At 51.4% G+C, this 23,935-nt stretch overlaps 1 long non-coding RNA gene across 1 annotated transcript; it reads right to left on the reverse strand.

Moving 5' to 3' along the window:
* Positions 1-7,431: 7,431 nt before the first annotated feature.
* LOC118147267 (uncharacterized) lies at positions 7,432-17,942 on the reverse strand. The gene is made up of 3 exons (XR_004733484.3): positions 17,539-17,942; positions 16,695-16,923; positions 7,432-10,710 (listed from the first exon to the last, which is right to left on the reverse strand). It is a non-coding gene; the product is annotated as an uncharacterized LOC118147267 (long non-coding RNA).
* Positions 17,943-23,935: the final 5,993 nt, after the last annotated feature.

Raw genomic sequence — 23,935 nt, forward strand, 5'->3', positions numbered from 1 at the left:
AGCCGGACCACCTGCATTCACACCCTCTCTCTGGGCCTCAGTATCCTTATCTGTAAAATGGGAGGATGGGAGCACTGTCAAATGACAACACATTTAGTTTAAAGATCCAGTTGGCTTTTAGGGCTGGGTGCCGCGGCTCACACCTGTAATCCTAGCACCTTGGGAGGCCAAGGTGGGTGGATTGTTTGAGGTCAGCCGTTTGAGACCAGCCTGGCCAACATGGTAAAACCACGTCTCCACTAAAAATACAAAAATTAGTCAGGTGTGGTGGTACATGCCTGTAATCCCAGCTACTTGGGAGGCTGAGGCAGGAGAATCCCTTGAACCCGGCAGGTAGAGGTTGCAGTGAGCCGAGATTGTGCCATTGCACTCCAGTCTGGATAACAAGAGTGAAACTCTGTCTCAAAAAAAAAAATAATAATTGCCAACATTACAGAGTGCTTGTTATGTGCTAGGGAGCGTTCTGAGTGCTTGCCATAGATTAGCACCTCTCGTCCTCACAACAAACCTGTGAAGCGGTCGCTATTTCTTTTTTGTTTGTTTGTTTGTTTGTCTGAGACTGAGTCCCACTCTTGTTGCCCAGGCTGGAGTGCAGTGATGCAATCTCGGCTCACTGCAACCTCCACCTCCTGGGTTCAAGCGGTTCTCCTGCCTCAGCCTCCCAAGTAGCTGGGATTACAGGTGTACCACCATGCCCAGCTAATTTTTGCATTTTTAGGAGAAACTGGGTTTCTCCATGTTGGCCAGGCTGGTCTTGAACTCCTGAGCTCGGGTGATCCACCCACCTTAGCCTCCGAAAGTGATGGGATTACAGGAATGAGCCACTGCACCTGGCCAGCAACCACTATTTCTATCCAGATTTTATGGATGAGGAAACTGAGGCTCAGAGGCAAGTAACTTGCCCAAGGGCACCCAGCTCTGTGACCTGGGATTTGAACCTAGGCACACTCTGGTTCATACAGTCTGCTTGCTTTTCAACATGCCCACTGCTGCAAGCAGGAAGGCTTCCTGGAGGAGATGTGGCAGAAGCTGGGCCTGGGAGAGTGGAACAGAGTCCTACAATAGGGAACTGGGTGTAGCCAGGTGCGGCAGCTGGCATGTGTGAGCAGCGAGGGCACTGGGGAATAAGGTTGGCGGGTGTTTCAGTTACCCACTGCTGACAGCAATCCACCCAACACATGGCAGCACTGACTTAGCAACAGCCACATACTAAGCTCAGGAATCTGCAACCGGTAGGACTCAGCAGGGACAGCTCACCTCTGCTCCCATGACATCAGGTCCCTGTGGTCTCACTACCTGGTCTCCACAACATGGTGGCCGCAGGGACAGCCAGCTTCCTACATGGCGGTTTCAAAGACACATGTCAAGAGACAGCCAGAGGAAGCCACCGCCTTTTATGATCTGGCTTTGGAAGTCAGCCAGTGTCACTTCTGTTATGTTATATTAGTCAAAATCTAAGTCTGCCCAGGTTCAGGGGAAAGGGGAGGACTGGGCATATAGCCTGTTTTATACAGTATGATGGATAGTTCTAGAGGCTGATAAGTCCAAGATCAAGGAGTCTGGAGATTCGGGTCTGGTGAGGGCTCACTTTCTGGTTCATGGATGGTGCCTTCTCACTGTGCCTTCATGATGGAAGGGGTGAGGGGTTTCTCAAAGGTTTCTTTTATAAGGGGACTAATCCCACTCATAAGGGCTCCACTCTCATGATCTAATCACCTCCTGACACCATCACCTTGAAGGTTAGGTCTCAACATACGAATTTCAGGAAGAAACAAACACTCAGACCATGGCATCATGAAGAAACAGCATTTAAATGTTATAATCCCTGACAAAGCAAAAATCACATAAACAATAATGGTAGGAGGGGAGGCCGGGCACGGTGACTCATGCCTATAACCCAGCACTTTGGGAGGCCAAGGCTGGCGGATCACAAAGTCAGGAGATCAAGACCATCCTGGCTAAGACACTGAAACCCCATCTCTACTAAAAATACGAAAACTTAGCCAGGTGAGGTGGCACACGCCTGTAGTCCCAGCTACTCAGGAGGCTGAGGCAGGAGGATTGCTTGAACCCGGGAGGCAGAGGTTGCAGTGGGCCAAGATTACACCACCACACTTCAGCCTAGAGCCTGGCAACAGAGCAAGACTCTGTCTCAAAAAAAAAAAAAAAAAAAAGTAGGAGGGGAAATAGGGAAAAATGTAAAAGCTTTCACCTTTTATTACAAAGGATCAATTAATACTGATTAAATTGAAACATGTCGTTTTTTTTAAATTATTCCAAATAAAAGATAAGACTGTAGGCCAGGCGCAGTGGCTCAAGCCTGTAATCGCAGCAGTTTGGGAGGCCGAGGTAGGTAGATCACGAGGTCAAGAGATCGAGACCATCCTGGTCAACATGGTGAACCCCCGTCTCTACTAAAATACAAAAAATTAGCTGGGCATGGTGGCGCGAGCCTGTAATCCCAGATACTCAGGAGGCTGAGGCAGGAGAACTGCCTGAACCCAGGAGGCAGAGGTTGCGGTGAGCCGAGATCGCGCCATTGCACTCCAGCCTGGGTAGCAAGAGCGAAACTCCGTCTCAAAAAAAAAAAAAAAAAAAGACTGTCAGCCTGAATAAAAGTGACAAACCCCACTATATGCTACTTACAAGAGATATGATTTAAATATAAGAACACAGAAAGGCTGCAAATTAAAAGATAGAGATGTACCACCCAAACAATATCCACAAAAAATCTGCTGTACCTGTCCCAATGTTAAAGAGTAGAATTTAGGGCCGGGTGCGGTGGCTCATGCCTATAATCCCAGCACTTTGGGAGGCCGAGGCGGGTGGATCACGAGGTCAAGAGATCGAGACCATCCTGGTCAACAAGATGAAACCCCGTCTCTACTAAAAATACAAAAATTAGCTGGGCATGGTGGCGCATGCCTGTAATCCCAGCTACTCAGGAGGCTGAGGCAGGAGAATTGCCTGAACCCAGGAGGCGGAGGTTGCGGTGAGCCGAGATCGTGCCATTGCACTCCAGCCTGGGTAACAAGAGCAAAACTCCGTCTCAAAAAAAAAAAAAGGGAGTACAATTCAAGGTAAGGAGCGTTAGCAGAAACTTTATTTCAGTTAGAAGGTATCAGGATCCCAACTCTGTATATAGCCAATAGCAGAGCTTCAAAATACAAGCAAAGTCTAATGGAACTAACAGGATAAATGGGCAAATCTAGTCATGGAAAGAGACTTGAACAAACATCTCAAAAAACTTACGGAAATTTAGCAGTCACTAGATATGGGTCAATACATAAAGTCTGCTAGCCACAAATGTAAACAATGTTTTTTAAATGAACCCATTAAACTCCTAGCAGATGAGGTAGAAGAAAATCTAGATGACCGTGGGTTTGGCAATGACTTTTTATTTTTATTTATTTATTTTGAGATGGAGTTTCACTGTTGTTACCCAGGCTGGAGTGCAATGGCGCGATCTCGGCTCACCGCAACCTCCGCCTCCTGGGTTCAGGCAATTCTCCTGCCTCAGCCTCCTGAGTAGCTGGGATTACAGGCCCGCGCCACCATGCCCAGCTAATTTTTGTATTTTTAGGAGAGACGGGGTTTCACCATGTTGACCAGGATGGTCTCGATCTCTTGACCTCGTGATCCACCCGCCTCGGCCTCCCAAAGTGCTGGAATTACAGGCGTGAGCCACCGTGCCCGGACTTATTTTTATTTTTATTTTGTTTTTGGAAACAGGGTCTTGCACTGTCACCCAGGCTGGAGTGTAGTGGCACAATCATGGTTCACTGCAGACTCGACCTTCTGGGCTCAGGCAACCCTCCCACCTCGGCCTCCCGAAGTGCTGGGATTACACACGTAAGCCTCTACAGCAAGTCCTGTTTTCTTTTTATTGCTTTCCTTTTGGTTTGTCGGCTCAGAAAGAGGGAATGACTTCTTAGACACAACCGCAAAGTCAAAATCCATAAAAGAAATAGTTGATGAGTTGGGCTTCATTAAAATTTAAACCCTGTGCTCTAAGAAAGACATTGTCAAGAGAATAAAAAGGTAAGACCAGGAGAAAACATTTGCAAAAGACATATCTGATAAAAGACTGTTGACCAAAATAGATGAAACCTTTAAAACTCAACAACAAGAAAATAAACAGCTCATGCCTGCAATCCTAGCACTTTGGGAGGCCGAGGCGGGTGGATCACGAAGTCAAGAGATCGAGACCATCCTGGCCAACATGGAGAAACCCCATCTCTACTAAAAATACAAAAACTAGGTAGGCATGGTAGCACATGCCCATAGTCCCAGCTACTCAGGAGGCTGAGGCAGGAGAATCACTTGAACCAGGGAGGTGGAGGTTGCAATGAGCCGAGATAGCACCACTGCACTCCAGCCTGGGTGACAGAGCCAGACTCCCTAATGAGTTATCAGGCCATGAAAAGACATGGAGGAACCTTAACTGCATATTCCTAAGTGAAAGAAACCAGTTTGAGTAGGCTACATACTTCGTGATTTCAAGTATATGATATTCCGGAAAAGGCAAAACTAGGAGACAGCCAAAGGATCAGTGTTTGCCAGGGGCCCCGGGGAGGGAGGGATGATTAGGTGGAGCACGGAGGATTTTTAGGCAGCGAAACTCTTGACTATGATACTATAATAATGGTGGACACATGTCATTATAATTTGTCAGTTTCACAGAATGTACATCAAGGGTTTACAATAAAGCCTTTGTCGGCTCTGAGCTTTGGGTGGTAAAGATGTGTCTATCAGCGTTCCTTCACTCATTATAGCAAATGTGCCACTCTGGTGTGTGATGTTCACAGAGAATTCCAAGTTGGTGGGGGTGGGTGTTATATGGGAAATCTCTGTACCTTCAGCTGAATTTTACTACAAACCTAAAACTGCTCTAAAAAATAAAGAACGTCTATTTTTAAAATGGAGCCATTTATGGAAGCATCAAACATCAGCTTCTTAGGAACCAAACAAAAGATGTGTGAGATCTGTACACTGAAAACCACAGAACGTTATTATGTATGAGTAACTCGGAAATGCAGATCCAAACCACAATTCGATACCACCTCGCACCCACTAAGACGGTCGTAATCAAACAGACAAACAAAGCCAGCGCTCGCCGGAATGCGGGGAAATGAGCTCCTCACACACCGTTGGTGGGAATGCACAACAGCACGGTCACTTTGGGAAACGGTTTAGCAGTTCCTCAAAAAGTTAAATCTAGTTACCATATGACCCAGCCGCTTCACTCCTAGGTATAAAATACCCAAGAGAATTGAAAATACGTGCCCACAAAGACACTCACACATGATGTTCACAGCAACATTATTCATAATAGAAAAAAAGTGTATGGGGCCGGGCGCGGTGGCTCACGCCTGTAATCCCAGCACTTTGGGAGGCCGAGGTGGGTGGATCACGAGGTCAAGAGATCAAGACCATCCTGGTCAACATGGTGAAACCTCGTCTCTACTAAAAATACAAAAAATTAGCTGGGTGTGGTGGCGCGTGCCTGTAATCCCAGCTTCTCAGGAGGCTGAGGCAGGAGAATTGCCTGAACCCAGGAGGCGGAGGTTGCGATGAGCCGAGATCGCACCATTGCACTCCAGCCTGGGTAACAAGAGCGAAACTCAGTCTCAAAAAAAAAAAAAAGTAAAAAAGTGTAAATGACCCAAATGCACATAAATGGGTGAGTAGATAAACACATCATTCAGCCACATAGAAAGAAATAAAGTTCTGCCGGGGCAGTGGCTCACGCCTGTAATCCCAGCACTTTGGGAGCCCGAGGCAGGTGGATCACGAGGTCAGGAGTTTGAGACCAGCCTGGCCAACATGATGAAAACCTGTCTCTACTAAAAATACAAAAATTATCCGGGTGAAGTGGCAAATGCCTGTAATCCCAGCTACAAAGGGGGCTGAGGCAGGAGAATCACTTGAAACCAGGAGGTGGAGGCTGCACTGAGCTGAGATGGCACCACTGCACTCCAGCCTGGGCGACAGAGTAAAACTCCGTCTCAAAAAAAAAAGAAAGTTCTGATACGTGCTACCACATGGATGAACTTTGAAAACATTATGCTAAGTAACAAAAGGCCACATATTGTATGATCCCATTTATATGGAAAGTCCAAAATAGGCAAATCCATAGAGAAAGAAAGTAATTAATGGTTGCTAGTGACCAGGGGAAGGGGAAACGGAGAATGACAGGAATGGAGAGTGGCGGCTGCTGTATGGGGCTTTGAGGGGAGTGAAAACATATTGAGAAATTATGCAGTGGTGATGATTGCACAACTTTTTTTTTTTTTTTTTTGAGACAGAGTTTCGCTCTTGTTACCCAGGCTGGAGTGCAATGGCACGATCTCGGCTCACCACAACCTCCGCCTCCTGGGTTCAGGCAATTCTCCTGCCTCAGCCTCCCGAGTAGCTGGGATTACAGGCACGCACCACCATGCCCAGCTAATTTTTGTATTTTTAGTAGAGACGGGGTTTCATCTTGTTGACCAGGATGGTCTCGATCTCTTGACCTGGTGATCCACCCGCCTTGGCCTCCCAAAGTGCTGGGATTATAGGCGTGAGCCACCGCACCCAGCCACAACTTTTTAAATATACTAAAAACCCGGCTGAGTGCGGTGGTTTACAGCTATAATCCCAGCACTTTGGGAGGCTGAGGCAGGTGGATCACCTGAGGTCAGGAGTTTGAGACCAGCCTGACCAACATGGTGAAACCCCGTCTCTACTAAAAATACAAAATTAGCTGGGTGTGGTGGCAGGCACCTGTAATCCCAGCTATTCAGAAGGCTGAGGCAGCAGAATCACTTGAATCCCAGGAGGTGAAGGTTGCAGTGAGCTGAGATCACACCATTGCACTCCAGCCTGGGCAACAAGAGCCAAACTCCATCTCAAAAAAATAAATAAATAAATAAATAAATAAATAAATAAACAAACAAACTAAAACCCCCCTAAATTATATACTTCAAAACAGGTGAATTTTCTTGTATGTGAGTTATATCAATTTTTTTAATTAATAAAATGACATTACTGTGGGAAATTAAATAGGATCTAAATACATACATAACTGGACATGGCGGCTCACACTTGTAATCTCAACACTTTGGGAGGTCAAGACCAGCCTGGACAACATAGTGAGACCCAGTCTCTACAAAAACTAATTTAAAGATTAGCCAGGCATGGTGGCACATGCCTGCAGTCCCAGCTACCGAAGGGGATCACTCAAGCCCAGGAGGTCAAGGCCACAATGAGCATGAGAACCGTCTGAATCTGAGAAGGGGAGGTTGCAGTGAGCCACAATCACACCATGGCACTCAAGCCTGGGCAACAGAGCAAGACCCCATCTAAAAAAAAAAAAGCGGTATGGTATATTCACACAGTGGAGTGCTACGTGCAAATAAATAAGAAATGTAAAACTGCAGACATCGTGGATGAATTTCATGAACATCATGTTGAGTGAAGGAAGACAGAAAAGAGGACAGGATTCCACTTACACAGAGGACAAAACCAGGTCAAAGTCTTCCAGGTCAGGACAGGCCTTCCTTATGGGAGGAACTGTTGAAAGCGGGCTTGCAGGGGTCCATGGGGGCTGGCTGCCTTGCGTGTCTTTATCTGGTTGCTGGCTACATGGCGTGCTCACGCTGTATATACTTATTTCATATATATAACATTTCCATCAAAATTGTACCCCTGCTTCTCTGCCATGGGCTGACTGACGTGTTCCCCAAAAATCCGTTATGTTGAAGTCCCAACCACCAGTATCTCAGGACGTGACCGTATTTGGAGATAAGGTCTTTAAAGAAGTGACTGAAGACTAGGGAAGCTGGGCGCTGTGGCTCATGCCTGTAACCCTAGCACTTTGGGAGGTCAAGGTGGGTGGATCGTCTGAGGTCAGGAGTTAAAGACCTCATGGTCTTTAACTGGCCCACATGGCAAAACCCCATATCTACTAAAAAACACAAAAATTAGCTGGGTGTGTTGGTGCATGCCTGTAATCCCAGTTACTCAGGAGGCTGAGGCAGGAGAATTGCTGGAACCCAGGAGGCGGAGGTTGCAGTGAGCTGATATTGAGCCATTCCACCCTAGCCTGGGCGAATGAGCAAGACTGTGCCTCAAAAGAAACAAAGGCTGGCAGTGTAACCCTAGCACTTTGGGAGGCTGAGGTATAAGGATGGCTTGAGCCCAGGAGTTCAAGCCAGCCTGGCACCATAGTGAGACCCCCCCCCAGTACAAATTAACCAGGTGTGGTGGTGGTATGTCCAGCTAACCTGGAGGCTGAGGCAGGAGGATGGCTTGCGCCCAGGAGGTCAAGACTACAGTGAGCCGTGATTGTGCCACTGCACTCCAGCCGGAGCAACAGAGCGAGACTGTCTCTAAAAACAAAAACAAAACATAAACAGGTGACTAAGTTGAAATGAAAGGATGGGTGCAGCGGCTCACACCTGTAATCCCAGCACTGTGGGAGGCTGAGAGAGCACTTGAGGACAGGAGTTTGAGACCAGCCTGGCCAACAGGTGAAACCTGGTCTCTACTAAAAATACAAAAATTAGCTGGGCGTGGTGGTGCATGCCTGGAATCCCAGCTACTCAGGAGGCTGAGGCAGGAGAATCACTTGAACCCGGGAGGCAGAGGTTACAGTGAGCCAAAATCTCACCACTGCACCCCAGCCAGGGCAACAGAGTGACATCCTGTCTCAAAAAAAAGTTAAAATGAGGTCTTTAGGACAAATCCTAACCCAGTATGCTTTAGGTCTTTATTTGGCTGCTGGCTACATGCCGAGCTCACTCTGTGTACACTTACTTCATATCTATACTATCGATTAACACTGCACCCTTGCTTCTCATAGGAAGAGGAGATTTGGACACAGAAGTGTACAGAGGAACGATGACAGGAAGGTGGCCGTCTGAAAGCCAAGGAGAGACGCCATACCTCGGTCTTGAACTTCCAACCTCCAGACTGTGAGGAAATCCATCTCTGCTGTTTCAGCCCTGCGGTTTGTAAAGGCAGCCCAAACTAACACGACCCGCAAAGGTCAACTGTATGGAATCATATGCAAAATTAATGTAAAAAATGTCATTAGGTGGCAAAAGAAAGTACAGAAGCGTATGTCGTCTGCCACCATTGTTTTAGAAAAGAAGGGGACCATGTGTGTGGTATCTGTATCTGCATATAATGTTTACTTATACATACATACGTACACGTACATATATAAATCATCCCAGATCATCTCTGGGAGAATGAATATGGAGGAAACTGCCATTCGCTCTTGGTTTTCATTTATTTTATTACTTTTTTTTTTTTTTTTGAGACGGAGTTTCGCTCTTGTTACCCAGGCTGGAGTGCAATGGCACGATCTCGGCTCACCGCAACCTCCGCCTCCTGGGTTCAGGCAATTCTCCTGCCTCAGCCTCCTGAGTAGCTGGGATTACAGGCACGCACCACCATGCCCAGCTAATTTTTTGTATTTTTTTAGTAGAGACAGGGTTTCACCTTGTTGACCAGGATGGTCTCAATCTCTTGACCTCGTGACCCACCCACCTCGGCCTCCCAAAGTGCTGGGATTATAGGCATGAGCCACCGCACCCGGCCTTTTTTTTTTTTTAATAGAGGCAGGGTCTCACCATGTTGCCTAGGCTGGTCTCAAAGACCTGGCCTCAAGTGAACCACCTGCCTTGGCTTCCCCAAAGTGCTGGGATTACAGGCGTGAGCCACTGCGCTCAGCCAGCTGTCGTCTTTTAGAGGGGAACTGAGGACTACATAAAATTAGTTTCATTTTGTTTTGTTTTTTGAGACAGAGTCTCACTCTGTTGCCCGGGCTGGAGTACAGTGTCGCGATCTCAGCTCACTGCAACCTCTGCTTCCCAGGTTCAAGCGATTCTCCTGCCTTAGGCTCCTGAGTAGCTGGAATTACTGGCATGCCTCACCATGCCTGGCTAATTTTTGTACTTTTAGTATAGATGGTTTCACCATGCTGGCCTGGCTGGTCTCGAACTCCTGAACTCAAGTGATCCACCCACCATGGCCTCCCAAAGGGTTGGGATTACAAGCGTGAGCCACTGCACCCAGCCCTACATAAAGTTTTAACCCAGTAAGCATATTTTTAAAATCACTAAATAGTTCACACATATGTAAATGCTTAGAGAAAAACAACAAAACATTCAAAAAGACCAGTGTTTGGAAAGTACTCAGAATTGTGTCCCCCAAAATTCATTCCCGCAAGACCCACAGGACTCCTTGGCCAAATCCTCAGGGGTCTACAGGTTTCTCTCGGGGCCAGAGACGGGGAAGGAGCTACCTGGCAGGGGAGGTCGTTGCTTCCATCCCCACTTTACAGAAGAGGAAACAGGACACCCTGAGAAGGCTGAAGATTCACACCCAGACCCAAGCAGAGGTCTGGTTTTTGTCTGTCCACAGCATGTCCCGGGTGTGGCTTTGGAGTAGGCGGCAGCTGGAGGCTGGGTGACCCTGGCAGGGTCTGAGCTCAGTCTCCTCATCTGAAAAGCTGGATAGTAATTCCCTCTTTATCTTGTGGCCGTGAGGAAGAGGACCGATGTGTGTGGAGTGACTGGCGGGCGGCAGGCGTTCTGTAAGTGGCTGTCAGCAGGGCAGGGGCTGGGCTCAAGCCTGCAACCACACTGCTCCAAGCTGGACACACGGTGGCGCCCTCGTCCCGCAGGTGCAGCCAGTTCAGGCCTCTGGTGGCCTCAGTTACTGGAGGGAGGGAAGGAGAGGAAGTTATATCTGCAAACATATTGACCACTCTGGGCCCTAGGGGTGGAAAGGTGAATGAGGATCACACAGTTCCTACTCAAGGAGGCTGGATTGGAGGGGCTGGGAGCCCCGAGGGGGACAGGAACGTGGGAGAGAGCGCTGCCTGGGGATTTTGCAGTGGGTTGACCTGTGACCATCCTGCAAAAGACACTTCCACCTGGAACCTGGGAATGTGGCCTTATTTGGAAAAGAGTTTTTGTGGATGTAATGAAGATAAGGATCTCCTGTGGGTGCCGGTGACTCACGCCTGTAATTCCAGCACTTTGGGAGGCTGAGGCTGGCGGATCACCTGAGGTCAGGAATTTGAGACCAGCCTGGCCAACACAACAAAACCCAATCTCTACTAAAAATATAAATTAAAAAAATTACCCAGGGATAGTGGCAGGTGCCTGTAATCCCAGCTACTTGGGAGGCTGAGGCAGGAGAATGGCTTGAACCCAGGAGGCGGAGGTTGCAATGAGCGGAGATCGTGCCACTGCACTCCAGCCTGGGCAACAAAAGTGAAAAAGAAGAGAAGCAGCTGACACAGAGGGAGCGACCCGGAAACGGTGGCAGAGGCAGGAGTGAGGCTGTCACAGACAAGCATACCTGGAGCCACCAGAGCGGGAAGAGGCCAGGAAGGATTTGCCCCTAGCCCTTCAGAGGGAGCGGGGCCCCTCCAACGCCTTGATCTCAGACTTCTAGATTTGAGAACTAACCAGTTTGTTTGTTCAATTTTTTTTCAGGGACAGGGTCTCGCTCTGTTGCCCAGACTGGAGTGCACTGATGTGATCATAGCTCACTGTAGCCTTCACCTCCTGGGCTCAAGCGATTCTCCCACCTCAGCCTCCCAAGGACCTGAGACTCCCAGCGCACACACACCACCATGTCCAGCTAATGTTTAAAAGTTTTTTGTAGAGATGAGGGTCTCACCATGTTGCCCAAGATGGTCTCCAATTACTGGGCTTAAGCAATCCTCCTGCCTCAGCCTCCCAAAGTGCTGGGACCACAGGTAAGTGCCCTGTACCTGGCATGGACAGAATAAATTTGTCGGTGGTGGTGGTGGTGGTGGTGGTGGGTTTTTTTAGATGGAGTCTTGCTTTGTCACCAGGCTGGAGTGCAGTGACGTGATCTCGGCTCACTATAACCTCCATCTCCCAGGTTCAAGTGATTCCCCTGCCTCAGCCTTCCAAGTAGCTGGGACCACAGGCTAATTTTTTGTATTTTAGTAGAGATGGGGTTTCAGTCCTGCCATGTGGACCAGGATGGTCTCGAACTCCTGACCTCGTGATCCACCCGCCTTGGCCCCCCAAAGTGCTGAGATTCCAGGTGTGAGCCACTGTGCCTGGCCGATTTGTCTTGTTTTAAGCCACCAAGTTTGTGGTCATTTGTTACAGCTGCCACAGGAAACTAACAGAGATGTCTAAATTCTCTTCCTGCCACTCGGTTCGCTGGCCCCACCACCCATAGCGTACAGGATGGTGCCCAAGGCCCCAAACTCCTGGCCCCCCCACCTTCCCCCAAACCCAAACTCCACTGCGCCCACTGCTCTCCAAACGCACAGGGTCTTTGACAACCTCTGCACTCTTGCTTTGGGGGCTCTCTGTCTGGGATGCCCTTCCCCTGTTGATCCCCTGGACAACTCTCACAGACACTTCGAAGTCCTCCTTCAATCCTTCAAGCGGTGGCTCACGCCTGTCATCCCAGCACTTTGGGAGGCCGAGGTGGGCGGATCACCCGAGGTCCGGAGTTCCAGAGCAGCCTGACCAATATGGAGAAACCCTGTCTTTACTAAAAATACAAATTAGCCGGGTATGGTGGCACATGCCTGTAATCCCAGCTACCTGGGAGGCTGAGGCAGGAGAATCACTTGAAGCTGGGAGGCGGAGGTTACAGTGAGCCAAGATCACACCATTGCACTCCAGCCTGGGCAACAGAGCGAGACTCTGTCTCAAAAAAAAGTCTTCCTTCAACATCCTCTCCGAAAAGTATTAGTATACTTGTCCTTACTCTGCATACACTTATTCATATATATAACATTTCAATCAAAATTGTACCCCTGCTTATCTGCCATGGGCTGATATGCATTCCCCAAAAATCGGTATGTTGAAGTCCTAACCCCCAGTATCTCAGGATATGACCATATTTGGAGGTAAGGTCTTTAAAGAGGTGACTGAAGACTGGGTAAGCTGGACATCATGGCTCACACCTTGTAATGCCACCCCTTTGGGAGGTCAAGGTGGGCAGATCACTGAGGTCAGGAGTTTGAGACGGACCTGGCCACATGGTGAAATCCCATCTCTACTAATAATACGAAAATTAGCCAGGCGTGGTGATGCATGCCTATAATCCCAGATCCTCCGGAGGCTGAGGCAGGAGAATTGCTTGAACCCGGCAGGCAGAGGTTGCAGTAAGCCGAGATCTTGCCACTGCACTCCAGCTTGGGCAACACAGCAAGACTGTGTCTCAAAAAAAAAAAAAAAAAAAAAAAAAAGACTGGGTGAGGTGGCTCACACCTGTAATCCTAGCACTTTGGGAGGCTGAGGTATAAGGGTGGCTTGAGCCCAGGAGTTCAAGACCAGCCTGGCACGATAGTGAGTCCCACCCCCCAACCCATACGAATTAGCCAGGCATGGTGGTGCTTCCAGGGCACCTGCACTCCTCCGCCTCCCTCAGCCTGCTGTGTTTCTCACTCCTCGTTCCATCACTGTCAGCTCAGCTCCAGGTCCCCCCACTAGTCCTCTCCTGGCCTCTCCATTCCCAGAGCTAATGCCCTCGTTCAGACCCCCCATCTCTCACCAGGCTTCTTGTGCCGCCTTTCCACTGCTCCCTCTGCCCCTGTTTAGCCGCTCCAGTCCATCACCACTCTGTAGCCCTGGAGTTCAGCTCTATCATGTCACTCCTCTGCTCAAGAGCCTTCCATAGCTCCCTGCTGCCCTGAGGAGAATGTCCAAAGGGAATGATAGTATCTTCAGATGCTCCTTCCCACCCCTCACCCCACCAGTGTCCAACACATCCATGTGCTACACACCTGACCAACATGGCACCACCTTGGCACAGGCTGTGGCCTTCACCGGGCACATCCTCTCCCTGTCTGCCAGGCATGCTCCAATCCAGGTCTTGGGCAGCCCCTTCCATAGTACCCACCACTCAGCAATGGCATCAGCTAAAACATCACAAAGCTGACCATGCAGCAGGTGTATGGTGTTAAAGCACTTACTTGTGACACATGTGTCAGCAATTTGTTTTCTGTCGCAAAGTGAGGCTGGAGTACAGTGGCGGGATCTCGGCTCACCGCAACTTCCGCCACCCAGGTTCAAGCAATTCTCCTGCCTCAGCCTCCTGAGTAGCTGGGATTACAGGTGCGCACCACCCAGCCCAGCTGATTTTTGTATTTTTAGTAGAGACGGGGTTTCACCGTGTTGGTCAGGCTGGTCTCGAACTCCTGACCACCTCAGCCTCCCAAAGTGCTGGGATGTGTTAACCCAGCATGTGTTAACCCCTTGAATTCTCATAAGAACCCCAGGAGAAAGGCACCATTCCTGGGTCCAGCTCACAGATGGGAAACCGAGGTCCAGATGGGTGAAGAACCATTCCGAAGTGGCAGAAGGAGCCCAACCCAGCCTGTTCTGTCACCCCTCCTGGTGCCTCAGAACTGCTGAACCTCCCCTTAACCACACCAAGCCCAAATTCGCCACCCTCTCCTCCGTGGATCTCAAAGTCTGTAAACACATTGATTCCAAATTTTCCCTCGCTGTGCTGCACAAGGGTTACCCCGATTACATGGTGGTCTCTCCCTCCCGGAAGCTCCCAGAAAACTTCACTGTACTTGCCCAGGTCCCTGGTAACTGGCGCAGTGCAGGGGTTTAATAAATGAGAATGAATGAGCTCATGAGCGAAAGGTTTCCAGGGAAATCGGGCCCTGGGGATTTCTCACCCTCCTCAAAGAACAAATTATGCAAATTCTCTGGGACCAGGCCCTTGGCTTTCCCCCTCCCCTCCAGGTTTCTGGGAGGGTGTCTGGGCTCACCAGAAAGTGCCCCAGGCTCTCTAGTGGCCCGTTTCCTGATTACAAATGAAACTAGGGCTTAAAGCTGGTGAATCACTAGCAACTGCCAGCCAGGGCGTGCTGGGTGTCAGGTGGGGTGGACGGGAGAAGGCAGGCACGCAGCCAGACTTCCTACTGCTCCTGCCACCCCCTAATTTGCCCTCGAGGTGTGACCTCCCCAGCCACTGGAGTATTGGTGGCATTAACTAGGAAAGAGCCTAGCTCTGGGGACACACAAGCTTGAGCAACTCCTGGACTGTCCACTCTCCTAACCCTGGGCCCACCACCCCTGGGTCCCAAGGAACCCACAGCCTGAAGGGGGTTCGCAAACCTTCTTCCCAAGTCCCGTCTCAGGGAACTCAGGGGTGGTATCCAGGGAGGTGCTGTATCCCCATTTTAGAGATACAGAAACCAAAACTCGGGGCGAGGGAACTACCCAAGACCACCCCAAAGAAAGTAAGTAGGGGCTAGGAAGGTGAACCCCAGTCTTCTGCCTCCCCAGTGGGGTTTAAAGCAGAGACTGGGAATGGCCCTGGGGCCCAGGCTGGAGTGCAGTGGCACAGTCACGACTCACTGCAGCCTCAAACTCCTGGGCTCAAGCGATCCTCTGCCTCAGCCTCCTGAGTGGCACCACCATGCCCGGCTCATTTAGCTTATTTTCTTTCTTTATTTTATTAAGAGATGGAGTCTCACTGTGTTGCCCAGGCTGGTCTCGAACTCTGAGCCTCAAGCATTCAGCCATTTCTTGATTCAAGCATCACAAACTTAGAGGGCAAAAGAGTGAAAAGTAAGGATCCCAGCCCCTACCCAAGACTCCTGGAGGAATTTCATCAAGTGTTGAGGGATTCTGAGGCTGGCTGGCAAACTGCCAAGCAATTGGGAAGAGCCTGTGTCCAGGCTCAGCTCTCAAGGGGACGCCTCACTAGTCACAGGGTTTTGTGACCTTGGGCAAGTTTCTTAGCTTCTATAGGTCTCAGTTTCCCCATCAGTGAAACGGGAGCAAATCTAAGTACCAACTGCAACGCAGGATTGTGGTGAGGAGAGGAATCAACTCGGATGAGACTCAGAGCAGCGCCAGCAGGCAATACAGGCCCAATAAACAGCAGGGTTTTCAAAAGCATTTTGAAGGATTCACTTCCTAAGGAGGAATCATCTGGAGTGAGTCCTTGTCATCAGAGAGGAATGTTCCCCACACCTGCCTGGTAGAAGGCTCAGGCCTGGGGCCTCCTTAGAAATCCCAAGACCTGTCCCACACATACCTGCCCTGTCAGACTTCAAGAAGGAAAGCTGATATTTTGGGTTTTTTGAGAAGGAGTTTCGCTCTTGCTGCCCAGCTGGAGTGCAATGGCGAGATCTCGGCTCACTGCAACCTCCGCCTCCCAAGTTCAAGTGACTCTCCTGCCTCAGCCTCTGGAGTGGGTGGGATTACAGGCATTCGCCACCAGGCCCGGCTAATTTTGTACTTAATTTGTATTACTAAAGTAGAGACGGGTTTCACCATGTTGTCAAGTTGGTCTCGAACTCCTGACCACAGGTCATCCACCCACCTCAGCCTCTCAAAGTGCTGGGATTACAGGCGTGATCCTCAGGTGATCCATCATGCCTGGCCTTTTCCCCCCCCCCACCCCCGAGATGGAGACTTGCTCTGTCACCCAGGCTGGAGGGCAGTGGTGCAATATGAGCTCACTGCAAACTCTGCCTCCCAAGTTCAAGATTCTCCTGCCTCAGCCTCCTGAGTAGCTGGGATTACAGGTACGCCACCACACCTGGATTTTTTTTTTTTTAGTATAGATGAGGTTTCACCATGTTGCCCAGGCTGGTCTTGAACTCCCGACCTCAGGTGATCCACCCACCTGGGCCTCTCAAAGTGCTGGGATTACGGGTGTGAGCCACCGACCTGCGCTAGAAGCTGACGTTTTGAACCACAGCCCCAGGGAGTTTCTTGGATCAGGCAGGTCTGGGAATCCTAGCGGCTGAGTATCAGGTCGTTCTTTGAAGAGCCTTCGGGTGAAACGCCTTCCGCCCACCTGTCGACACGTCCTGGAGGTAAAGCCAACTTTCTCTACTTCTCATTAATAATAATGCTTCCCAACTGGAATTGCGTGCTCACTGGTGCCAGGTGCTTTCTAAAATGTAAATTAATTTCATCCATCAATAACCCTCTGGGGCAGTTATTTTTAGCTCCATCTTACAGAGGGGGAAACTGAGGCCAGGGAACTGAGGCCCATTCATAACTCACCCAAGGTCACACAGTCCTGGTCCCAGTCCCCAGGCCCGTCCCCTCGCCAACTCTGCAAAGCCACATCAAGTTGTGGTGGTTCCTTTACCCGGCTTCCCTCTGCCTTCCTGCCTGGGGCAAAAGAGGGCGCTCCAGAGCCACAGAAAGTCAACTGGGACGAATGACCTTATCCTTCCACCCCCTAAAACCTCCACTCCCTAAAACCTCCCCTCCTTCCCTCACCTGTGCCTTTCTCCAACCCTATCACGTCACTAGCATTTCCCTAGAAGTGCCATGCCGTTAGCCAGGTTGTTTCCTGGGACAGACACACTCTTTCCCAATTTTAGGCTTCTATATTGAGAGGGTGGCCTCCACCAGGAAGCCCTCCCTGACTGCTTCCTCTGAGCTAGCTAGCTCCAATGTGCCCCCACAACCTCTGGGGGATGACTGCCTCAAGCATTGATCATTTTGTCCCTAAGGGACTAGGGTTGGAGAGGGGAGACAGAGGACAGGGGTCACCTACCTCCTTTGGGGTTAGGTGAGGGAGCAGTGGGGAACGGGGCGGTCTCCCTCAGCCCGGCCTCTTCTGGCCCAGTGGCCGTGACCCTCAGGCCCTCGGTCAATACCGTTGGGCAACCACGGGACTGATTGGCTGGGGCTGCCTGGAGCGGGAGGTTGGCAGGATTGTTTGTTTCCCCATGGGCACCTTTGGCCAGCCCCACCCCTCCGTGGAGGCCTCCCCTGCTAGTCCCAGTCTCTGGGATTGTGGAGGCAGCAGGGGTGGGGGGAAAAGGGAGGCAGCAGCAGATGGGGGCTGACCCGGGAGCTGGCTCCACGCCCCGCCCTAGGAATGGAGAGACTGAGTCCGCCAGAGCACAGTCAAGCCAGAGCTGTGGCCTCATGCCCCAGCGGGAAGGGAAGGAATCTGGTCTCCTCCTTCCTGGCTCCGTCAGCCCCGCCCCCATCAGAGCTGGGGAGGCCCCGGGATGGGAGGAGAGGACTGGGGCGGGGCATCCAGACTTGGAGGGGGGCCTGGAGCCCGGGATGCTTCCTGCGGACCTTCAACTCCCACATTCCAGGCTGTTCCCAAGACTCCTCGCTCCTCCTCTTTTCCCTACCACCCCAGGTTGTGGGGGCGGGTGGTAGTGGCCTGGGTCTGAACTAGCCGCCTGGGGCCTGTGGGGGTGCTGGGTGGCCCCTCCTAGGGAGAGATTAGATCTAGACTAGAGGGGCTGCCCTGGAGGCCTGTCCGAGCGCCACCCGAGGGTCCTTGTGACTCTCGTAAACAGGAAGCCCCCCCTCCCCGCTGCACCATGTAGACAGGCCCTGTGTGTGCTGCGCTGGGCTCTGGAGGCCGGGGGCTGTTGACCTCCCCGGCAGCTGCGTTTCCTGTTAGCTGAGCCAGATGAGAAAGAAGGGGACTGAAATGGGCTGAACAGGGGAGGTGCCCGAGGGAGTGAGAGCAGAGTGGGAAAGAGCCCACCAGAGAGTGAAGGCACACAGTAGGTGCTCAATAAATAGTCCGTGGCCTGAGGTTGAGTAAGAAGGGAGGGGTCCCACTGAGGAGAGCCATGCAGTTACAGGGAAGAGCCTCTGGAGGATCCACCCCTCTGCCACCGAGGCCTGGCACATAGTAGGTGCTCAGGAAATACTGGAGACTCATGTTTAGAATAGCTGGGGAGGAGGTGTTCCTGGAAGAGCAGCACTGTTTGGGAGGAGAAAAGGAGGCCCCCTTGGCCTTGCTGCCTGCTGTGGGCTCAGCAATCCTCCACCGTCCCTGCCTGGCCCCCGCCCCGCCCCATGGCTGCCTGGGCCAGGCCACTGTCTCAAGGCCCTTTATTTTTAAAATCCCTGCGGTGTTCCTGACCCAAACCTAAGGAGCAGTGCCAGTCAGCAGCTCAGCCTGCGGCCTGGGCTCGGGGCCCAAAGGCGCCAGGGGTGGGGCATCCGGCCACCCCACAGCTGCTGGGCCAGCCGGCCTGCCTGAGCGGGGTGAGGAGGCCCCTGGAATGTCCCACTGTGGGCCAGAGGCATTAGTCCTTAGTCCCTTGGTGAAGGCACAGAGGCCCACAAGGGTGGCAGCCACAGCCAGGCTTTGCGTGTTGGATACAGCAGCTCCTTCTTCCCGTGACCTCCAAATAAATACGTGCACAGCGCCGACTATGTGTGAGGAGGAGGTGCGGGCTGGACTTCATGGGGGGTGACAAAGGGGTAAGACGCCCTCTCTGTTTTCCAGGGAGGTAGGGCCTGCAGAGGACACAGGTGTGGCAGTTGTAGGGCATTTCTTGAAAGAGCCACGGACTGGAATCTAAGAGGCCTGGCCAGTCCTGGGTCCATCCCTTCAGCTGTGCGGACTTGGGCAAGTCATTAGGTCTCTCTAAGCTTCTCTGCAAAGGAAGACAATGACAGTTACCTCGGAAGGCTGCAGTCTGTCACTAGACACCGCGATGAGCCAGACAGTCACCATCCCTGCCCTCACGGAGCTTAATGTCATAGGGGAAGACGGTCCCCTGAGCAAGGTCATGGCAGTCACTAGAGACACAGAGGAACAGCACGGAAGGGAGGGTACTGGGGGGGCAGGGGTGGGAGAGAACTTAATTTGTTTTAGTTTATTTCTTCTTTTAAGATGGAGTCTCGCTCTGTCATACCAGGCTGGAGTGCAGTGGTGAAATCTTGGCTCACTGCAACCTCTGCCTAGAGGGTTCAAGCTATTTTCCTGCCTCAGCCTCCTGAGTAGCTGAGATTACAGGTGTGCACCACCACACGCGGCTAATATCTTTGTACTTTTTAGTAGAGGCGAGGTTTCACCATATTGGCCAGGCTGGTCTTGAACTCCTTGACCTCAGGTGATCCACCCGCCTTGGCCTCCCAAAGTGTTGGGATTACAGGTGTGAACCACCGCGCCTGGCTTGTTTTGTTTTTTTGAGATGGAGTTTCATTCTTTTTGCCCAGGCTGGAATGCAATGGTGCAATCTCTGTTCACTGCAACATTTGCCTCCCAGGTTCAAGAGATTCTCCTACCTCAACCTCTCAAGTAGCTGGAATTACAGGCACACATCACCACACCTGGCTAATTTTTGTATTTTTAGTACCAACGGGGTTTCACCATGTTGACCAGCCTAGTCTCGAATTCCTGACCTCAGATGATCCACCCCTCTTGGCCTCCCAAAGTGTTGGGATTACAGGTGTGAGCCACCATGCCTAGCCAAGAATTCAACTTAGGTCCCTGGTCCAGTAGGCCTCTGAGGAGGGGACATTTGAGCTGAGCAGAAAACAGCCTTTCACTTATCTTGGGGAAGAGTATCCTCTGCAGAAGGAAGGGCAGCACGAAGGCCCTGAGGCAGCAGGTGACCGGCATGGGAATGGAAGGACTTGGTAAACCTTCGAGGACTGTGCGCCTGGCAGGAGGTGCTATTGTCATCAGTGTCACTATGTCAGGCGGGGAGAGGCAGGGATGTCGGGCAGATCAGGTCACAGCTGAGAACGGCCTCTGCATCCCCTTCCCTTCACTTGCTCCCCTAAAGAACCCCAGGTTGCCGGGCACGGTGGCTCACGCCTGTAATCCCAGCACTGTGGGAGGCCGAGGCAGGCAGATCACGAGGTCAAGAGATCGAGACCATCCTGGTGAACATGGTGAAACCCTGTCTCTACTAAAAATACAAAAAGTTAGCTGGGCGTGGTGGCGCACACCTGTAGTCCCAGCTTCTTGGGAGGATGAAGCAGGAGAACCGCTTGAACCCAAGAGGTGGTTGCAGTGAGCTGAGATCAGATTGCACCACTGCACTCCAGCCTGGGCAACAGAGTGAGATTCTGTCTCAAAAAAAAGAACGCCAGGCTGGCCAGCCTGCACGTGTGGGCCTTTGCCCTACAAAGGGCGTTCCCTCCAGCCCAACTTGTTTTTGCCTTTGATCCTCCCAACAGCTGTGGGGAAAGGCAGGCAGGGTGTTTTATCCATATACCCATTTGATGGATGGGGAAACTGAGGTGGGGCACAGGATGATTCAAGTGTCTCACTAAGATCACCCAGCTCATTCGTGGCAACGCTGGCCAGGTGCAGTGGCTCATACCTGTAATCCCAGAACTTTGGGAGGCTGAGACGGGAGGATCACTTGAGCCCAGGAGTTTGATACCAGCCTGGGCAACATAGCAAGACCACTTCTCTACAAAAATTTAAAATTTAGCCGATCAGGAGACTGAGGCAGGAGAATCGCTTGATGAGATCGCTCCACTGCACTCCAGCCTGGGCAACATAGTGAGACTCCATCTCCAAAAACAAAAAAATTAGCCAAGCCAAGCACGGTGTCATGTGTCTGCGGTCCTAGCTACTCAGGAAGCTGAAGTGGGAGAATCACTTGAGCCCAGGAGGTCGAGGCTGCAGTAAGCTATGTTCATGCCACTGTACTCCAGCCTGGGCAATAGAGCAAGACCCTGTCTCAAAAAAAGAAAAAAAAAAAAGACGAAGCTGATCCATGCAGCCAAGTCGCCCGGTTCCCAGCCTAATTCATTAGGTCTGAGGTGGTCCTTTGGGAAGCCATCCTTGACCCCCCCGCAAAAAAACATTTCCTACCTCACCCCAGCATCTGTCCCAGTGCCCACAGACCAGATGAGCTCTCCAGCACACAGACTCCACCAGGAGGTGCCAGCCATCCCTCAGGCTCCAGCCAGAGAAGAATGTGGCCTGACCCTCCCCGTGGGAGCTCTGGCCAGCAGGCCTTGGCAGAAGAGAGGCCGGCTGAGTCAACAAGAGGCTGGCAGAGGCTCAAGCTGCCCCCTGAGGAGGAGTCAGAGACCCAGAAAGGCTGCCCATTCCCCAACCCTCACTCTCTGCGAGATCCCCCCTCCTGCTTGGCAGGCGCCAGCCAGCCCGGTTAACCCCTGCAGACCCACTCAGGGAATGGCCTCGTGAGAATGTCAATCCCCTGTGGAAGAGTGCTGTGGGACTTCAGGTAGGTTACTTCACCTCTCTGGGCAGTTTCCTTGCCTGAGAGATCCTCCACTTGCTTATAAGAATGTTGTCAGAGTCTTTATGAATTCATAAAGGTGACTCTGCACATAAAACCCTAAACCATCGCGTCCCGTCTCTGCAAGCTGGGAGTGTGAATTTATGAGTTCAAAGGCAGTGGCTGGGCCAGGCCAGTGGCTCATGCCTGTAATCCCAGCATTTTGGGAGGCTGAGGAGTCCATGGGCATTTCACCATGTTGCCCAGGGTGGTCTCGAACACCTGAGATCAGGAGTTCAAGACCACCCTGGGCAACATGGTGAAACCCCATCTCTACTACAAAAAAATTAGTCAGGCATGGTGGCATGCACCTGTGGTACCAGCTACTCAGGAGGCTGAGGCAGCAGAATCGCTTGAACCCAGGAGGCGGAAGTTGCAGCGAGCCAAGATCACACCACTGCACTCTAGCTTGGGCTACAGAGTAAGACTCTGTCTCAAAAGAAAAAAAAAAAAAAAAAAAAAAAACAGAGGCAGCGGCTGTGCCCCGTTGCCAGGTGCCGAGCTGGTGCTTTATGAATGTTTCCTGTGGTGTGAGTTAAGTCCATCAAACTACAGAAAAGTACAAGGAGCTGGAGCCTCTGCAATGACCATGACACACCCCCAACCTGTGGTTCTTCGTTTTGTTTTGTTTTTTTCTGAGACAGAGTCTTGCTCTGTCGCCCAGGCTGGAGTGCAGTGGCGTGATCTTGGCTCACTGCAACCTCCGCCTCCCAGGTTCAAGTGATTCTCCTGCCTCAGCCTCCAAGTAGCTGGGACTATAGGCGTGCACCACCATGCCTGGCTCATTTTTTGCATATTTAGTAGAGATGGGGTTTCACCATGTTGGCCAGGCTGGTCTTGATCTCCTGACCTCATGATCCGCCTGCCTCGGCCTCCCAAAGTACTGGGATTACAGGCGTGAGCCACCGCACCCGGCCCCAACCTGTGTTTCTAAAGGTCCTTTCACAGACGTGTTTGATCACAGGCGTTGTTACTCCCACTTGACAGATGAGAAAACAGGCCCTGGGAGGCTCAAGAACTTGCCCAGATCCACAGCTGAGAGGACTTGGAGCCGGGTCTTCTGACTTCTTTGGCAAAGGGAAGCGGCTGGAGAACTCTGTTCTCAGAGGTGGAAGGAGCAGTGAGCAGAGGTCACGGGGGAGATGATTTCGGCTCCATTTCAGGGAGAAATTCTTGGCTGGCACAGCTGTCCTCTTGGGGAAGTGGTGAGCTCCCAGTCACCAAAGGGATGGAAGTAGAGGCAACAGCCATCAGTCAGGGATGCTTCTGAACAATGCCTGCCCCAGAAGGATGTGTGTACAGCATGGATGTTTCCTCCTCGCCCCTGGAGACCAGGAGAGATCACGATCCCTGCGTGCGTGGTCCCAGAGCCTTTGTCCTCAAGGCAGCAGGCCACAGAGAGATGACAGACCTGGACTGCAATCCAGTGTGACCATTTCCAGTGAGAGGTGACTACCTCCTTGGCCCCGTGTCGTCATCGGCTCCACGGTTTGGTGAGGATCACAGCAGATACAAGTGAAATGTCAGGCTCTGAGCTGTGTATGGCAATCAGGAGATGCCCAGTCAACGCTCCCGCTTCTGCTCTTCTTCTTATCAGTCCAGAAAAGAGAGGAGGACACCAGGGGCTAAGGACAAGGTTAGGGCTTAGGAGGTTGTGGATGAACCCAGGACCCGGAGCCAGGAGCGCCAGGGCCGACTCCCAGCTCTTTGACGAGCAGTCAGGTGCCGTGGGCAAGAAGCATTCCCTAGTCCATTTCTGTCTCTGTCACACTAAGGAGGTCATGAACACGGAAGGGCTTCATTAACCAAAGTGGACGGGCTTTTGTTAGGAAAAAAACAGAGAGATCCATGTGTCCAGGAATGCGTGCGTGGCCATGGGGGTGAGGAAGGTGCCCCCACAGCCTACGCGGGCAGGGCCAC

The sequence above is a fragment of the Callithrix jacchus genome, chromosome 1, assembly GCF_049354715.1.
Source record: "Callithrix jacchus isolate 240 chromosome 1, calJac240_pri, whole genome shotgun sequence".
Lineage (NCBI taxonomy): Eukaryota > Metazoa > Chordata > Mammalia > Primates > Cebidae > Callithrix > Callithrix jacchus.